The following is a 13057-nucleotide window of genomic DNA, read 5'->3' on the forward strand; positions in this document are numbered from 1 at the left end:
TTACGTGTAACGTAATTGCACAGTTCAATTAGTAATCATTATATGACTATCATATTCAATGACTTTTTCGCGTCGGTTTTTAATGGAGATAATGATATTCGATATACGGGTGTTGCATGGGGTAATAAAACGCTCAACGATATTCAAGTGGAAGACGTGGAGGTCCTAAATCTTCTAAGAAATGTATGTGCAAGCAAAGCACCAGGACCAGATGATATCTATCCCAGGGTTCTCAGGGAAGGTGCTAATGAATTGTTGGGGCCAGTCGCACAGATATACAGGAGTAGTGTTGCTGAGGGTATCGTCCCGAGAGATTGGAAACTGGCTAACGTTGTTCCGATATTTAAGAAGGGTAGTAGAGAAGTGGTGTCTAATTATCGTCCAGTGAGTTTGACGAGCTCCCTCTCGAAAATTTTGGAAATTATCATCAAAAGGCAGTTTGTGAAGTGGATAGACGAGAATAATGTATTGTCGGATAATCAGCATGGGTTCAGGAAGGGGAAGTCATGTGTAACTAACCTCCTTTGCTTCTATGATTACGTGACTAAGGCTTTGGGTAAGAGCAAAAATGTCGACGTTGTTTACCTTGATTTCCAGAAGGCATTCGATCGGGTCCAACATGGCAAACTCTTGAAGCGTTTACACGAGATTGGAATAGGGGGCAACTTGCTGAATTGGATAGAATCGTGGTTAAGAGATAGGTCGCAACGAGTTATGGTGAACGGGGAATTCTCTGGTTGGACAGACGTCACAAGTGGAGTTCCTCAGGGAAGTGTCCTTGGCCCCATACTTTTTTCACTTTTTATCGATAAACTCGATCAGGGTATCGATGGAATTACTAGCAAATTCGCAGATGATGTGAAGCTAATGGGGGTAATCGGGAATGAAAGCGATAGGGAGTTGCTCCAGACCAACTTAAACAAGATTGCAGCATGGGCAAATGAATGGAGCATGACGTTTAGCGTAGATAAGTGCATGGTCGCTCATTTTGGTTCGAACAACCAACGGTTCTCTTACGAGTTGAATGGTGTCACTATCCCGGATGCAACTAGAGTCACCGATTTGGGAATTCTCATTGACGAGCGACTTAAGTTTTCTGAACATTGTTCAGCGGTTGTCAAAAAATCGAATAGAATGCTTGGTCTCATTTTCAAAAAGGTCTCTTCGCGTTCTCCTAAAGTCATTCTTCCTCTTTTTCGAGGCTTAGTTCGTCCTGGACTGGAGTATGCTGTAAGGTTTTGGAGACCATACCTACAGAGGGACATAGACTTGGTTGAAGGGGTGCAGAGAAGAGCTACGCGTGTCCTTATTGGCACACAGGGCTTGAGTTATGAAGAAAGACTTCATTTTTTGAATATGTTTACATTGGATGAACGCAGGTGTCGAGGAGATATGATCGAAGTGTTCAAAATTTTCAATGGGATGGATAGGATGGACCATGAACTTTTAGTACACCGCCAATCGACTGCTTTTACAAGGGGACACCAGTATCGATTGGTGAGGGACAATGCAAGGTTATGGTGTCGCAGGGAATTTTTCTCCAATAGGGTTGTTAATAAATGGAATAGCTTACCCCCGGAGGTAGTAAATTGTAACACAATTGACACGTTTAAAAAGAAATACGATAAACATGTTGGGGTAAATCGAGAAGCTATCCATTCTTAGAATAAGACAACCATAAGTAATCTTTATGGGCATCGTATAATATTTTATCATGTGTATATATTGTTTGTAATTTGTGTTAATTGCATTTTTAATTGGGTTGCTGTATTTTTGAAACATATGACAACCATATTTTTATGGGCATCTTTTTATCAGCCACCTCGTTGGGCATTTTGCCTGTTGTGGCGTTGTATTTGTATTTGTATTTGTATTTATAGAATTAAAAGAAAACCATTGCCGATACTTTCAGAAATTAAAGTGAGGTTTTTGAAATCATTTGTTTTGTTTTTTGATTAGAAAGTGTTTTAAAATGTAGAAAAAATAATTATCTTCTATCAACGTGTCACACATTGATGTGCCGTAAGTAACACTAAAAATTTCAAAAAACCGTCATATGTTTCTGCGATATTTCCCTTCCCTCAGCTGAAATTTATTTACAAAAAAAAAAAAATCCAAACAATATTATGAAAGCAACGTATAATTTTAAAATATTGTATATTAACCATGGCTCTCAAAAACTTGAGGATTTTTAATTTTTTCTTAAATTTAAATGGAAAAAATTAACATTAAATAAAATTGAGGAGAAGCAGATTAACTCCGTTTTCACGTGTAAATGCAGGAATAGCACCAAATAATAATAATGATACGGAAAAGTTTAGAATTTTTCTACTCACTTTTCTTGCCGAAATTTTCGTCGCTCGACCTTCCCCCCTTTCCCGAACAGTATACGTCGATGCCACTTGTTTTCACGACAGCTTTAGTCTTTTGTTACGGTTGATGTGGTGCTCATGGTTATTACGGATGATTGTTATCGAGTTTTGTTTACAGCGATTATTCAAAAACCAAAAACATAGTATTCAGGAATGGAAGAGCAGAGAACTTTAGCGTGGCTATCTCTGGTGAAAATTAAGACACAACTGTCACATAACAGATGAAAGCCCAAACCACTGTGGAACCCCCCCCCCTCATTTATTGTATCTGAAGAGACGCTATAGGCAAGGGGCATGAGGAGAAACAGGTGGGTGGAAGATGGCGTCCGTTCGTGTGAGTGGAAGTCGCGACTCTGTCAACACTCTCAGTGATCGGAAACTAAAACTATCCCATTAACATCGCAAAAAATAAATAATTAAAAAAAAAGGCGGACATAAAACCAAAACTTCTGCTCCCATAGAGGGCCTCTCATAACAATAACGGTGCTCTCGTAGAAGAGAAACACTGAAACACTTCTTGTAATCTATGAGTGAATATCTGAACTCATTTTTGGGAAAACTGGTTGAATATTCGTTTTTATGTAAGCCTATAACTGCATGCAAAACAATGAAAAATTGTATCGTTATGGAAAATTCACCCAAATAACGGAAAAAAAAAATACATATATACACAGTATACAATTGTGTAACGGAAAAAACGACAGTGATATTGGCGGGGAAAATTTCTAGGATATCGCGCCAGAGTTACGTTGCCGTTGCTATGGATTTTTGATAATGGTAACCAATATTTTTTATAATTTAAAAATTTTAAACAAGTAAACATCGGTTCAAAACGATGTTTTTTCAGCATTTTTTTCAAAATCATATAAAAAATTGAAATATTCTGTATAAAGGTTCATCTTAAACCTCCGATACATGAGAACTATATTTTGCGGCGAAGGAATACACTCTCTACCTTTCTCTTCACTGCAAAGTTAACCTGAAACAGACTATAGTTGGCGAGATCTCACGTTTCCCGCTCAAAAGCTTTTATTATTTACCCTTCAGAACGCTTGCGGTCATTTTCGCTCCCCTCCGCATCGTCAGTATGTGAGGGGACATCGATATTCATCTCAATGTATTTTCTCTTTTGAAATCGTCTCTTTGTTCGACTCCCCAGTATGTGTTCAGCTTTACGTTTACTTAAGAAGGATATGAAACACCGTCATAGAGAGAGCATCACTCAGGAACTATAGAGAAAGAATTCTGTTAATACAGCATTCGAGCTCGCATTTATCACTAATTAGGAATCAGATGTTGGACGGGTCCACGTGGCCTAATGGATAAGGTGTCTGACTTCGAATCAGAAGATTGCAGGTTCGAGTCCTGTCGTGGACGCAATACATATATTGAAAAATTAAAGCTCGTTCCGTCAATCTCGTTTTCTCAATTTTAACGTTTTCTTAAGAAGGCCATGCAACACCTTACACAAAGTATGACTCAGGAATTATAGACGAAAAATTCTCTGAATCCAGCGTCCGAGCTCGGATTTATCACTAATTAGGAATCAGATGTTGAACGTGTCCACGTGGACTAATGGATAAGGCGTCTGACTTCGAATCAGAAGATTACAGGTTCGAGTCCTGTCGTGGACGGAATATATGTATTAAAAAAGTAACGCTCGTTTCGTTAATCTCGTTTTCTCGAATTTAACGTTTTCTTAAGAAGGCCATGCAACACCTTACATAAAGTATGACTCAGGAATTATAGAGAAATCATTCTCAGAATCCATCGGTCGAGGTCGGATTTATTACTAATTAGGAATCAGATGTTGAATGTGTTTTGTGGGTGTCCCCGTGGCTTAATGGATAAGGCGTCTGAATTTAAATTAGAAGTTTGCAGGTTCGAGTCCTGTCGTGGACGTAATATATATAATAAAACAGTGAATTTCATTTTGCTAATTTTGTTTTCTTAATTCTTACGTTTACTAATGAAGGATATGAAACACCGTCATAGAGAGAGCATCACTCAGGAACTATAGAGAAAGAATTCTATTAATACAGCATTGGAGCTCGCATTTATCACTAGTTAGGAATCAGATGCTGAACGTGTCCACGTGGCCTAATGGATGAGGCGTCTGACTTCGAATCAGAAGATTGCTGGTTCGAGTCCTGTCGTGGACGGAATATATGTATTAAAAAAGTAACGCTCGTTTCGTTAATCTCGTTTTCTCAATTTTAACGTTTTCTTAAGAAGGCCATGCAGCACCTTACATAAAGTATGACTCAGGAATTATAGAGAAATAATTCTCAGAATCCAGCGTTCGAGGTCGGATTTATCACTAATTAGGAATCAGATGTTGAACGTGTATTGAACGTGTCCACGTGGCCTAATGGATAAGGCGTCTGACTTCGCATCAGAAGATTGTAGGTTCGAGTCCTGTCGTGGACGGAATATATGTATTAAAAGAGTAACGCTCGTTTCGTTAATCTCGTTTTCTCAATTTTAACGTTTTCTTAAGAAGGCCATGCAACACCTGACATGAAGTATGACTCAGGAATTATAGAGAAAAAATTCACTGAATCCCTTGTCCGAGCTCGGATTTATAACTAATTAGGAATCAGATGTTGAACGTGTATTGAACGTGTCCACGTGGCCTAATGGATAAGGCGTCTGACTTCGTATCAGAAGATTGCAGGTTCGAATCCTGCCGTGGAAGGAATATATGTATTAAAAAAGTAACGCTCGTTTCGTTAATCTCGTTTTCTCAATTTTAACGTTTTCTTAAGAAGGCCATGCAACACCTTACATAAAATATGACTCTGGAATTATAGAGAAATAATTCTCAGAATCCACCGTTCGAGGTCGGATTTATTACTAATTAGGAATCAGATGTTGCACGTGTTTTGTGGGTGTCCCCGTGGCTTAAAGGATAAGACGTCTGACTTTGAATTAGAAGTTTGCAGGTTCGTGGACGTAATATATATAATAAAACAGTGAATTTCATTTTGCTAATTTTGTTTTCTTAATTCTTACGTTTACTAATGAAGGATATGAAACACAGTCATAGAGAGAGCATCACTTAGGAACTATAGAGAAAGAATTCTATTAATACAGCATTCGAGCTCGCATTTATCACTAGTTAGGAATCAGATGTTGAACGCATGATGAACGTGTCCACGTGGCCTAATGGATGAGGCGTCTGACTTCGAATCAGAAGATTGCTGGTTCGAGTCCTGTCGTGGACGGAATATATGTATTAAAAAAGTAACGCTCGTTTCGTTAATCTCGTTTTCTCAATTTTAACGTTTTCTTAAGAAGGCCATGCAACACCTTACATAAAGAATGACTCAGGAATTATAGAAAATAATTCTCAGAATCCATCGTTCGAGGTCGGATTTATTACTAATTAGGAATCAGATGTTGAACGTGTTTTGTTGGTGTCCCCGTGGCTTAATGGATAAGGCGTCTGACTTTGAATTAGAAGTTTGCACGTTCGAGTCCTGTCGTGGACGGAATATATGTATTAAAAAAGTAACGCTCGTTTCGTTAATCTCGTTTTCTCAATTTCAACGTTTTCTTAAGAAGGCCATGCAACACCTGACATAAAGTATGACTCAGGAATTATAGAGAAAAAATTCACTGAATCCAGCGTCCGAGCTCGGATTTATCACTAATTAGGAATCTGATGTTGAACGTGTCCACGTGGCCTAATGGATAAGGCGTCTGACTTCGAATCAGAAGATTGCAGGTTCGAGTCCTGTCGTGGACGGAATATATGTATTAAGAAAGTAACGGTCGTTTCGTTAATCTCGTTTTCTCAATTTTAACGTTTTCTTAAGAAGGCCATGCAACACCTGACATGAAGTATGACTCAGGAATTATAGAGAAATAATTCTCTGAATCCCGCGTCCGAGCTCGGATTTATCACTAATTAGGAATCAGATGTTGAACGTGTCTACGTGGCCTAATGGATAAGGCGTCTGACTTCGAATCAGAAGATTGCAGGTTCGAGTCCTGTCGTGGACGTAATATATATAATAAAACAGTGAATTTCATTTTGCTAATTTTGTTTTCTTAATTCTTACGTTTACTAATGAAGGATATGAAACACCGTCATAGAGAGAGCATCACTCAGGAACTATAGAGAAATAATTCTCAGAATCCACCGTTCGAGCTCGGATTTATCACTAATTAGGAATCAGATGTTGAACGAATGTTGAACGTGTCCACGTGGCCTAATGGATAAGGCGTCTGACTTCGAATCAGAAGATTGCAGGTTCGAGTCCTGTCGTGGACGCAATACATATATTGAAAAATTAAAGCTCGTTCCGTCAATCTCGTTTTCTCAATTTTAACGTTTTCTTAAGAAGGCCGTGCAACACCTTACATAAATTATGACTCAGGAATTATAGAGAAATAATTCTTAGAATCCAACGTTCGACGTCGGATTTATTACTAATTAGGAATCAAATGTTGAACGTGTTTTGTGGGTGTCCCCGTGGCTTAATGGATAAGGCTTCTGACTTTGAACTAGATGTTTGCAGGTTCGAGTCCTGTCGTGGACTTAATATATATATAAAACAGTGAATTTCATTTTGCTAATTTTGTTTTCTTAATTCTTACGTTTACTAATGAAGGATATGAAACACCGTCATAGAGAGAGCATCACTCAGGAATTATAGAGAAATAATTCTCTGAATCAAGCGTCCGAGCTCGGATTTATCACTAATTAGGAATCAGATGTTGAACCTGTCCACGTGGCCTAATGGGTAAGACGTCTGACTTCGGGTCAGAAGATTGCAGGTTCGAGTCTTGTCGTGGACGGGATACATATGATAAAACAGTGAAGTTCGTTTTGCTATTCTTGTTTTCTTAATTTTTACGTTTTCTTAAGGGGGCTACGTATTACAGTACATAAAACATCACTCAAGAGTTATAGAGAAATAATTCTCAGAATCCAGCGTTCCAGGTCGGATTTATTACTAATTAGGAATCAGATGTTGAACGCATATTGAACGTGTCCCCGTGGCCTAATGGATAAGGCGTCTGACTTCGAATCAGAAGATTGCAGGTTCGAGTCCTGTCGTGGACGGAATATATGTATTAAAAAAGTAACGCTCGTTTCGTTAATCTCGTTTTCTCAATTTTAACGTTTTCTTAAGAAGGCCATGCAACACCTTACATAAAGTATGACTCAGGAATTATAGAGAAATAATTCTCAGAATCCACCGTTCGAGGTCGGATTTATTACTAATTAGGAATCAGATGTTACACGTGTTTTGTGGGTGTCCCCGTGGCTTAATGGATAAGACGTCTGACTTTGAATTAGAAGTTTGCAGGTTCGAGTCCTGTCGTGGACGTAATATATATAATAAAACAGTGTATTTCGTTTTGCTAATTTTGTTTTCCTTATTCTTACGTTTACTAATGAAGGATATAAAACACCGTCATAGAGAGAGCATCACTCAGGAACTATAGAGAAAGAATTCTGTCAATACAGCATTCGAGCTCGCATTTATCACTAGTTAGGAATCAGATGTTGAACGCATGTTGAACGTGTCCACGTGGCCTAATGGATAAGGCGTCTGACTTCGAATCAGAAGATTGCAGGTTCGAATCCTGCCGTGGAAGGAATATATGTATTAAAAAAGTAACGCTCGTTTCGTTAATCTCGTTTTCTCAATTTTAACGTTTTCTTAAGTAGGCCATGCAACACCTTACATAAAGTATGACTCTGGAATTATAGAGAAATAATTCTCAGAATCCACCGTTCGAGGTCGGATTTATTACTAATTAGGAATCAGATGTTGCACGTGTTTTGTGGGTGTCCCCGTGGCTTAAAGGATAAGACGTCTGACTTTGAATTAGAAGTTTGCAGGTTCGTGGACGTAATATATATAATAAAACAGTGAATTTCATTTTGCTAATTTTGTTTTCTTAATTCTTACGTTTACTAATGAAGGATATGAAACACAGTCATAGAGAGAGCATCACTTAGGAACTATAGAGAAAGAATTCTATTAATACAGCATTCGAGCTCGCATTTATCACTAGTTAGGAATCAGATGTTGAACGCATGATGAACGTGTCCACGTGGCCTAATGGATGAGGCGTCTGACTTCGAATCAGAAGATTGCTGGTTCGAGTCCTGTCGTGGACGGAATATATGTATTAAAAAAGTAACGCTCGTTTCGTTAATCTCGTTTTCTCAATTTTAACGTTTTCTTAAGAAGGCCATGCAACACCTTACATAAAGAATGACTCAGGAATTATAGAAAATAATTCTCAGAATCCATCGTTCGAGGTCGGATTTATTACTAATTAGGAATCAGATGTTGAACGTGTTTTGTTGGTGTCCCCGTGGCTTAATGGATAAGGCGTCTGACTTTGAATTAGAAGTTTGCACGTTCGAGTCCTGTCGTGGACGGAATATATGTATTAAAAAAGTAACGCTCGTTTCGTTAATCTCGTTTTCTCAATTTCAACGTTTTCTTAAGAAGGCCATGCAACACCTGACATAAAGTATGACTCAGGAATTATAGAGAAAAAATTCACTGAATCCAGCGTCCGAGCTCGGATTTATCACTAATTAGGAATCTGATGTTGAACGTGTCCACGTGGCCTAATGGATAAGGCGTCTGACTTCGAATCAGAAGATTGCAGGTTCGAGTCCTGTCGTGGACGGAATATATGTATTAAGAAAGTAACGGTCGTTTCGTTAATCTCGTTTTCTCAATTTTAACGTTTTTTTAAGAAGGCCATGCAACACCTGACATGAAGTATGACTCAGGAATTATAGAGAAATAATTCTCTGAATCCCGCGTCCGAGCTCGGATTTATCACTAATTAGGAATCAGATGTTGAACGTGTCTACGTGGCCTAATGGATAAGGCGTCTGACTTCGAATCAGAAGATTGCAGGTTCGAGTCCTGTCGTGGACGCAATACATATATTGAAAAAGTAAAGCTCGTTCCGTCAATCTCGTTTACTTAATTTTAACGTTTTCTTAAGAAGGCCATGCAACACCTTACACACAGTATAACTCAGGAATTATAGAGTAAAAATTCTCTGAATCCCGCGTCCGAGCTCGGATTTATCACTAATTAGGAATCAGATGTTGAACGTGTCCACGTGGCCTAATGGATAAGGCGTCTGACTTCGAATCAGAAGATTGCAGGTTCGAGTCCTGTCGTGGACGTAATATATATAATAAAACAGTGAATTTCATTTTGCTAATTTTGTTTTCTTAATTCTTACGTTTACTAATGAAGGATATGAAACACCGTCATAGAGAGAGCATCACTCAGGAACTATAGAGAAATAATTCTCAGAATCCACCGTTCGAGCTCGGATTTATCACTAATTAGGAATCAGATGTTGAACGAATGTTGAACGTGTCCACGTGGCCTAATGGATAAGGCGTCTGACTTCGAATCAGAAGATTGCAGGTTCGAGTCCTGTCGTGGACGCAATACATATATTGAAAAATTAAAGCTCGTTCCGTCAATCTCGTTTTCTCAATTTTAACGTTTTCTTAAGAAGGCCGTGCAACACCTTACATAAATTATGACTCAGGAATTATAGAGAAATAATTCTGAGAATCCAACGTTCGAGGTCGGATTTATTACTAATTAGGAATCAAATGTTGAACGTGTTTTGTGGGTGTCCCCGTGGCTTAATGGATAAGGCTTCTGACTTTGAACTAGATGTTTGCAGGTTCGAGTCCTGTCGTGGACTTAATATATATATAAAACAGTGAATTTCATTTTGCTAATTTTGTTTTCTTAATTCTTACGTTTACTAATGAAGGATATGAAACACCGTCATAGAGAGAGCATCACTCAGGAATTATAGAGAAATAATTCTCTGAATCAAGCGTCCGAGCTCGGATTTATCACTAATTAGGAATCAGATGTTGAACCTGTCCACGTGGCCTAATGGGTAAGACGTCTGACTTCGGGTCAGAAGATTGCAGGTTCGAGTCCTGTCGTGGACGGGATACATATGATAAAACAGTGAAGTTCGTTTTGCTATTCTTGTTTTCTTAATTTTTACGTTTTCTTAAGGGGGCTACGTATTACAGTACATAAAACATCACTCAAGAGTTATAGAGAAATAATTCTCAGAATCCAGCGTTCCAGGTCGGATTTATTACTAATTAGGAATCAGATGTTGAACGCATATTGAACGTGTCCCCGTGGCCTAATGGATAAGGCGTCTGACTTCGAATCAGAAGATTGCAGGTTCGAGTCCTGTCGTGGACGGAATATATGTATTAAAAAAGTAACGCTCGTTTCGTTAATCTCGTTTTCTCAATTTTAACGTTTTCTTAAGAAGGCCATGCAACACCTTACATAAAGTATGACTCAGGAATTATAGAGAAATAATTCTCAGAATCCACCGTTCGAGGTCGGATTTATTACTAATTAGGAATCAGATGTTACACGTGTTTTGTGGGTGTCCCCGTGGCTTAATGGATAAGACGTCTGACTTTGAATTAGAAGTTTGCAGGTTCGAGTCCTGTCGTGGACGTAATATATATAATAAAACAGTGTATTTCGTTTTGCTAATTTTGTTTTCCTTATTCTTACGTTTACTAATGAAGGATATAAAACACCGTCATAGAGAGAGCATCACTCAGGAACTATAGAGAAAGAATTCTGTCAATACAGCATTCGAGCTCGCATTTATCACTAGTTAGGAATCAGATGTTGAACGCATGTTGAACGTGTCCACGTGGCCTAATGGATAAGGCGTCTGACTTCGAATCAGAAGATTGCAGGTTCGAGTCCTGTCGTGGACGGAATATATGTATTAAAAAAGTAACGCTCGTTTCGTTAATCTCGTTTTCTCAATTTTAACGTTTTCTTAAGAAGGCCATGCAACACCTTACATAAAGTATGACTCAGGAATTATAGAGAAATAATTCTCAGAATCCACCGTTCGAGGTCGGATTTATTACTAATTAGGAATCAGATGTTACACGTGTTTTGTGGGTGTCCCCGTGGCTTAATGGATAAGACGTCTGACTTTGAATTAGAAGTTTGCAGGTTCGAGTCCTGTCGTGGACGTAATATATATAATAAAACAGTGTATTTCGTTTTGCTAATTTTGTTTTCCTTATTCTTACGTTTACTAATGAAGGATATCAAACACCGTCATAGAGAGAGCATCACTCAGGAACTATAGAGAAAGAATTCTGTCAATACAGCATTCGAGCTCGCATTTATCACTAGTTAGGAATCAGATGTTGAACGCTTGTTAAACGTGTCCACGTGGCTTAATGGAATAGGCGTCTGACTTCGTATTAGAAGATTGCAGGTTCGAATCCTGCCGTGGAAGGAATATATGTATTAAAAAAGTAACGCTCGTTTCGTTAATCTCGTTTTCTCAATTTTAATGTTTTCTTAAGAAGGCCATGCAACACGTGACATAAAGTATGACTGAGAAATTATAGAGAAAAAATTCGTTGAATCCAGCGTCCGAGCTCGGATTTATTACTAATTAGGAATCAGATGTTGAACGGGTCCGCGTGGCCTTATGGATGAGGCGTCTGACTTCGAATCAGAAGATTGCAGGTTCGAGTCCTGCCGTGGACGCAATACATATAATGAAAAAGTAAAGCTCGTTCCGTCAATCTCGTTTTCTTAATTTTAACGTTTTCTTAAGAAGGCCATGCAACACCTTACATAAAATATGACTCAGGAATTATAGAGAAAAAATTCTCTGAATCAAACGTCCGAGCTCGGATTTATAACTAATTAGGAATCACATGTTGAACGTGTATTGAACGTGTCAACGTGGCCTAATGGATAAGGCGTCTGACTTCGAATCAGAAGATTGCAGGTTCGAGTCCTGTCGTGGATGGAATATATGTATTAAAAAAGTAACGCTCGTTTCGTTAATCTCGTTTTCTCAATTTTAACGTTTTCTTAAGAAGGCCATGCAACAACTGACATAAAGTATGACTCAGGAATTATAGAGAAAAAGTTCTCTGAATCCAGCGTCGGAGCTCGGATTTATCACTAATTAGGAATCAACTGTTGAACGTGTCCACGTGGCCTAATGGATAAGGCGTCTGACTTCGAATCAGAAGATTGCAGGTTCGAGTCCTGCCGTGGACGCAATACATATAATGAAAAAGTAAAGCTTGTCCCGTCAATCTCGTTTTCTTAATTTTAACGTTTTCTTAAGAAGGCCATGCAACACCTTACATAAAATATGACTCAGGAATTATAGAGAAAAAATTCTCTGAATCAAACGTCCGAGCTCGGATTTATAACTAATTAGGAATGAGATGTTGAACGTGTATTGAACGTGTCCACGTGGCCTAATGGATAAGGCGTCTGACTTCAAATCAGAAGATTGCAGGTTCGAGTCCTGTCGTGGACGGAATATATGTATTAAAAAAGTAACCCTCGTTTCGTTAATTTCGTTTTCTCAATTTTAACGTTTTCTTAAGAAGGCCATGCAGCATCTTACATAAAGTATGACTCAGGAATTATAGAGAAATAATTCTCTGAATCATGCGTCCGAGCTCGGATTTATCACTAATTAGGAATCAGATGTTGAACGAATGTTGAACGTGTCCACGTGGACTAATGGATAAGGCGTCTGACTTCGAATCAGAAGATTGCAGGTTCGAGTCCTGTCGTGGACGGAATATATGTATTAAAAAAGTAACGCTCGTTTCGTTAATCTCG

The 13057-nt window shown here is 38.5% G+C and overlaps 1 protein-coding gene and 23 non-coding genes across 24 annotated transcripts in view; 23 read left to right on the plus strand and 1 right to left on the minus strand.

Moving 5' to 3' along the window:
- Positions 1 to 13057, minus strand: part of LOC149085827 (sodium/potassium/calcium exchanger 3-like) — a 164455-nt gene that overhangs the window by 94831 nt on the left and 56567 nt on the right. The window lies entirely within an intron of this gene.
- TRNAR-UCG (transfer RNA arginine (anticodon UCG)) lies at positions 3677 to 3749 on the plus strand. The gene has a single exon. It is a non-coding gene; the product is annotated as a tRNA-Arg (tRNA).
- TRNAR-UCG (transfer RNA arginine (anticodon UCG)) lies at positions 3934 to 4006 on the plus strand. Its single transcript has one exon. It is a non-coding gene; the product is annotated as a tRNA-Arg (tRNA).
- TRNAR-UCG (transfer RNA arginine (anticodon UCG)) lies at positions 4462 to 4534 on the plus strand. The gene has a single exon. It is a non-coding gene; the product is annotated as a tRNA-Arg (tRNA).
- Positions 4730 to 4802, plus strand: TRNAR-UCG (transfer RNA arginine (anticodon UCG)). The gene has a single exon. It is a non-coding gene; the product is annotated as a tRNA-Arg (tRNA).
- On the plus strand, positions 4998 to 5070 carry TRNAR-UCG (transfer RNA arginine (anticodon UCG)). The gene has a single exon. It is a non-coding gene; the product is annotated as a tRNA-Arg (tRNA).
- TRNAR-UCG (transfer RNA arginine (anticodon UCG)) lies at positions 5527 to 5599 on the plus strand. The gene has a single exon. It is a non-coding gene; the product is annotated as a tRNA-Arg (tRNA).
- TRNAR-UCG (transfer RNA arginine (anticodon UCG)) lies at positions 6051 to 6123 on the plus strand. Its single transcript has one exon. It is a non-coding gene; the product is annotated as a tRNA-Arg (tRNA).
- On the plus strand, positions 6308 to 6380 carry TRNAR-UCG (transfer RNA arginine (anticodon UCG)). Its single transcript has one exon. It is a non-coding gene; the product is annotated as a tRNA-Arg (tRNA).
- Positions 6579 to 6651, plus strand: TRNAR-UCG (transfer RNA arginine (anticodon UCG)). The gene has a single exon. It is a non-coding gene; the product is annotated as a tRNA-Arg (tRNA).
- Positions 7374 to 7446, plus strand: TRNAR-UCG (transfer RNA arginine (anticodon UCG)). The gene has a single exon. It is a non-coding gene; the product is annotated as a tRNA-Arg (tRNA).
- TRNAR-UCG (transfer RNA arginine (anticodon UCG)) lies at positions 7913 to 7985 on the plus strand. Its single transcript has one exon. It is a non-coding gene; the product is annotated as a tRNA-Arg (tRNA).
- TRNAR-UCG (transfer RNA arginine (anticodon UCG)) lies at positions 8442 to 8514 on the plus strand. Its single transcript has one exon. It is a non-coding gene; the product is annotated as a tRNA-Arg (tRNA).
- TRNAR-UCG (transfer RNA arginine (anticodon UCG)) lies at positions 8966 to 9038 on the plus strand. Its single transcript has one exon. It is a non-coding gene; the product is annotated as a tRNA-Arg (tRNA).
- Positions 9223 to 9295, plus strand: TRNAR-UCG (transfer RNA arginine (anticodon UCG)). Its single transcript has one exon. It is a non-coding gene; the product is annotated as a tRNA-Arg (tRNA).
- On the plus strand, positions 9480 to 9552 carry TRNAR-UCG (transfer RNA arginine (anticodon UCG)). Its single transcript has one exon. It is a non-coding gene; the product is annotated as a tRNA-Arg (tRNA).
- TRNAR-UCG (transfer RNA arginine (anticodon UCG)) lies at positions 9751 to 9823 on the plus strand. The gene has a single exon. It is a non-coding gene; the product is annotated as a tRNA-Arg (tRNA).
- On the plus strand, positions 10278 to 10350 carry TRNAR-UCG (transfer RNA arginine (anticodon UCG)). Its single transcript has one exon. It is a non-coding gene; the product is annotated as a tRNA-Arg (tRNA).
- On the plus strand, positions 10546 to 10618 carry TRNAR-UCG (transfer RNA arginine (anticodon UCG)). The gene has a single exon. It is a non-coding gene; the product is annotated as a tRNA-Arg (tRNA).
- Positions 11085 to 11157, plus strand: TRNAR-UCG (transfer RNA arginine (anticodon UCG)). Its single transcript has one exon. It is a non-coding gene; the product is annotated as a tRNA-Arg (tRNA).
- Positions 11881 to 11953, plus strand: TRNAR-UCG (transfer RNA arginine (anticodon UCG)). The gene has a single exon. It is a non-coding gene; the product is annotated as a tRNA-Arg (tRNA).
- On the plus strand, positions 12149 to 12221 carry TRNAR-UCG (transfer RNA arginine (anticodon UCG)). Its single transcript has one exon. It is a non-coding gene; the product is annotated as a tRNA-Arg (tRNA).
- TRNAR-UCG (transfer RNA arginine (anticodon UCG)) lies at positions 12406 to 12478 on the plus strand. Its single transcript has one exon. It is a non-coding gene; the product is annotated as a tRNA-Arg (tRNA).
- On the plus strand, positions 12942 to 13014 carry TRNAR-UCG (transfer RNA arginine (anticodon UCG)). The gene has a single exon. It is a non-coding gene; the product is annotated as a tRNA-Arg (tRNA).

Source organism: Pholcus phalangioides, unplaced genomic scaffold (genome assembly GCF_987345545.1).
Source record: "Pholcus phalangioides strain wild (caught in Gottingen) unplaced genomic scaffold, Ppha-v1.0 ptg000005l_1, whole genome shotgun sequence".
Taxonomy (NCBI): domain Eukaryota; kingdom Metazoa; phylum Arthropoda; class Arachnida; order Araneae; family Pholcidae; genus Pholcus; species Pholcus phalangioides.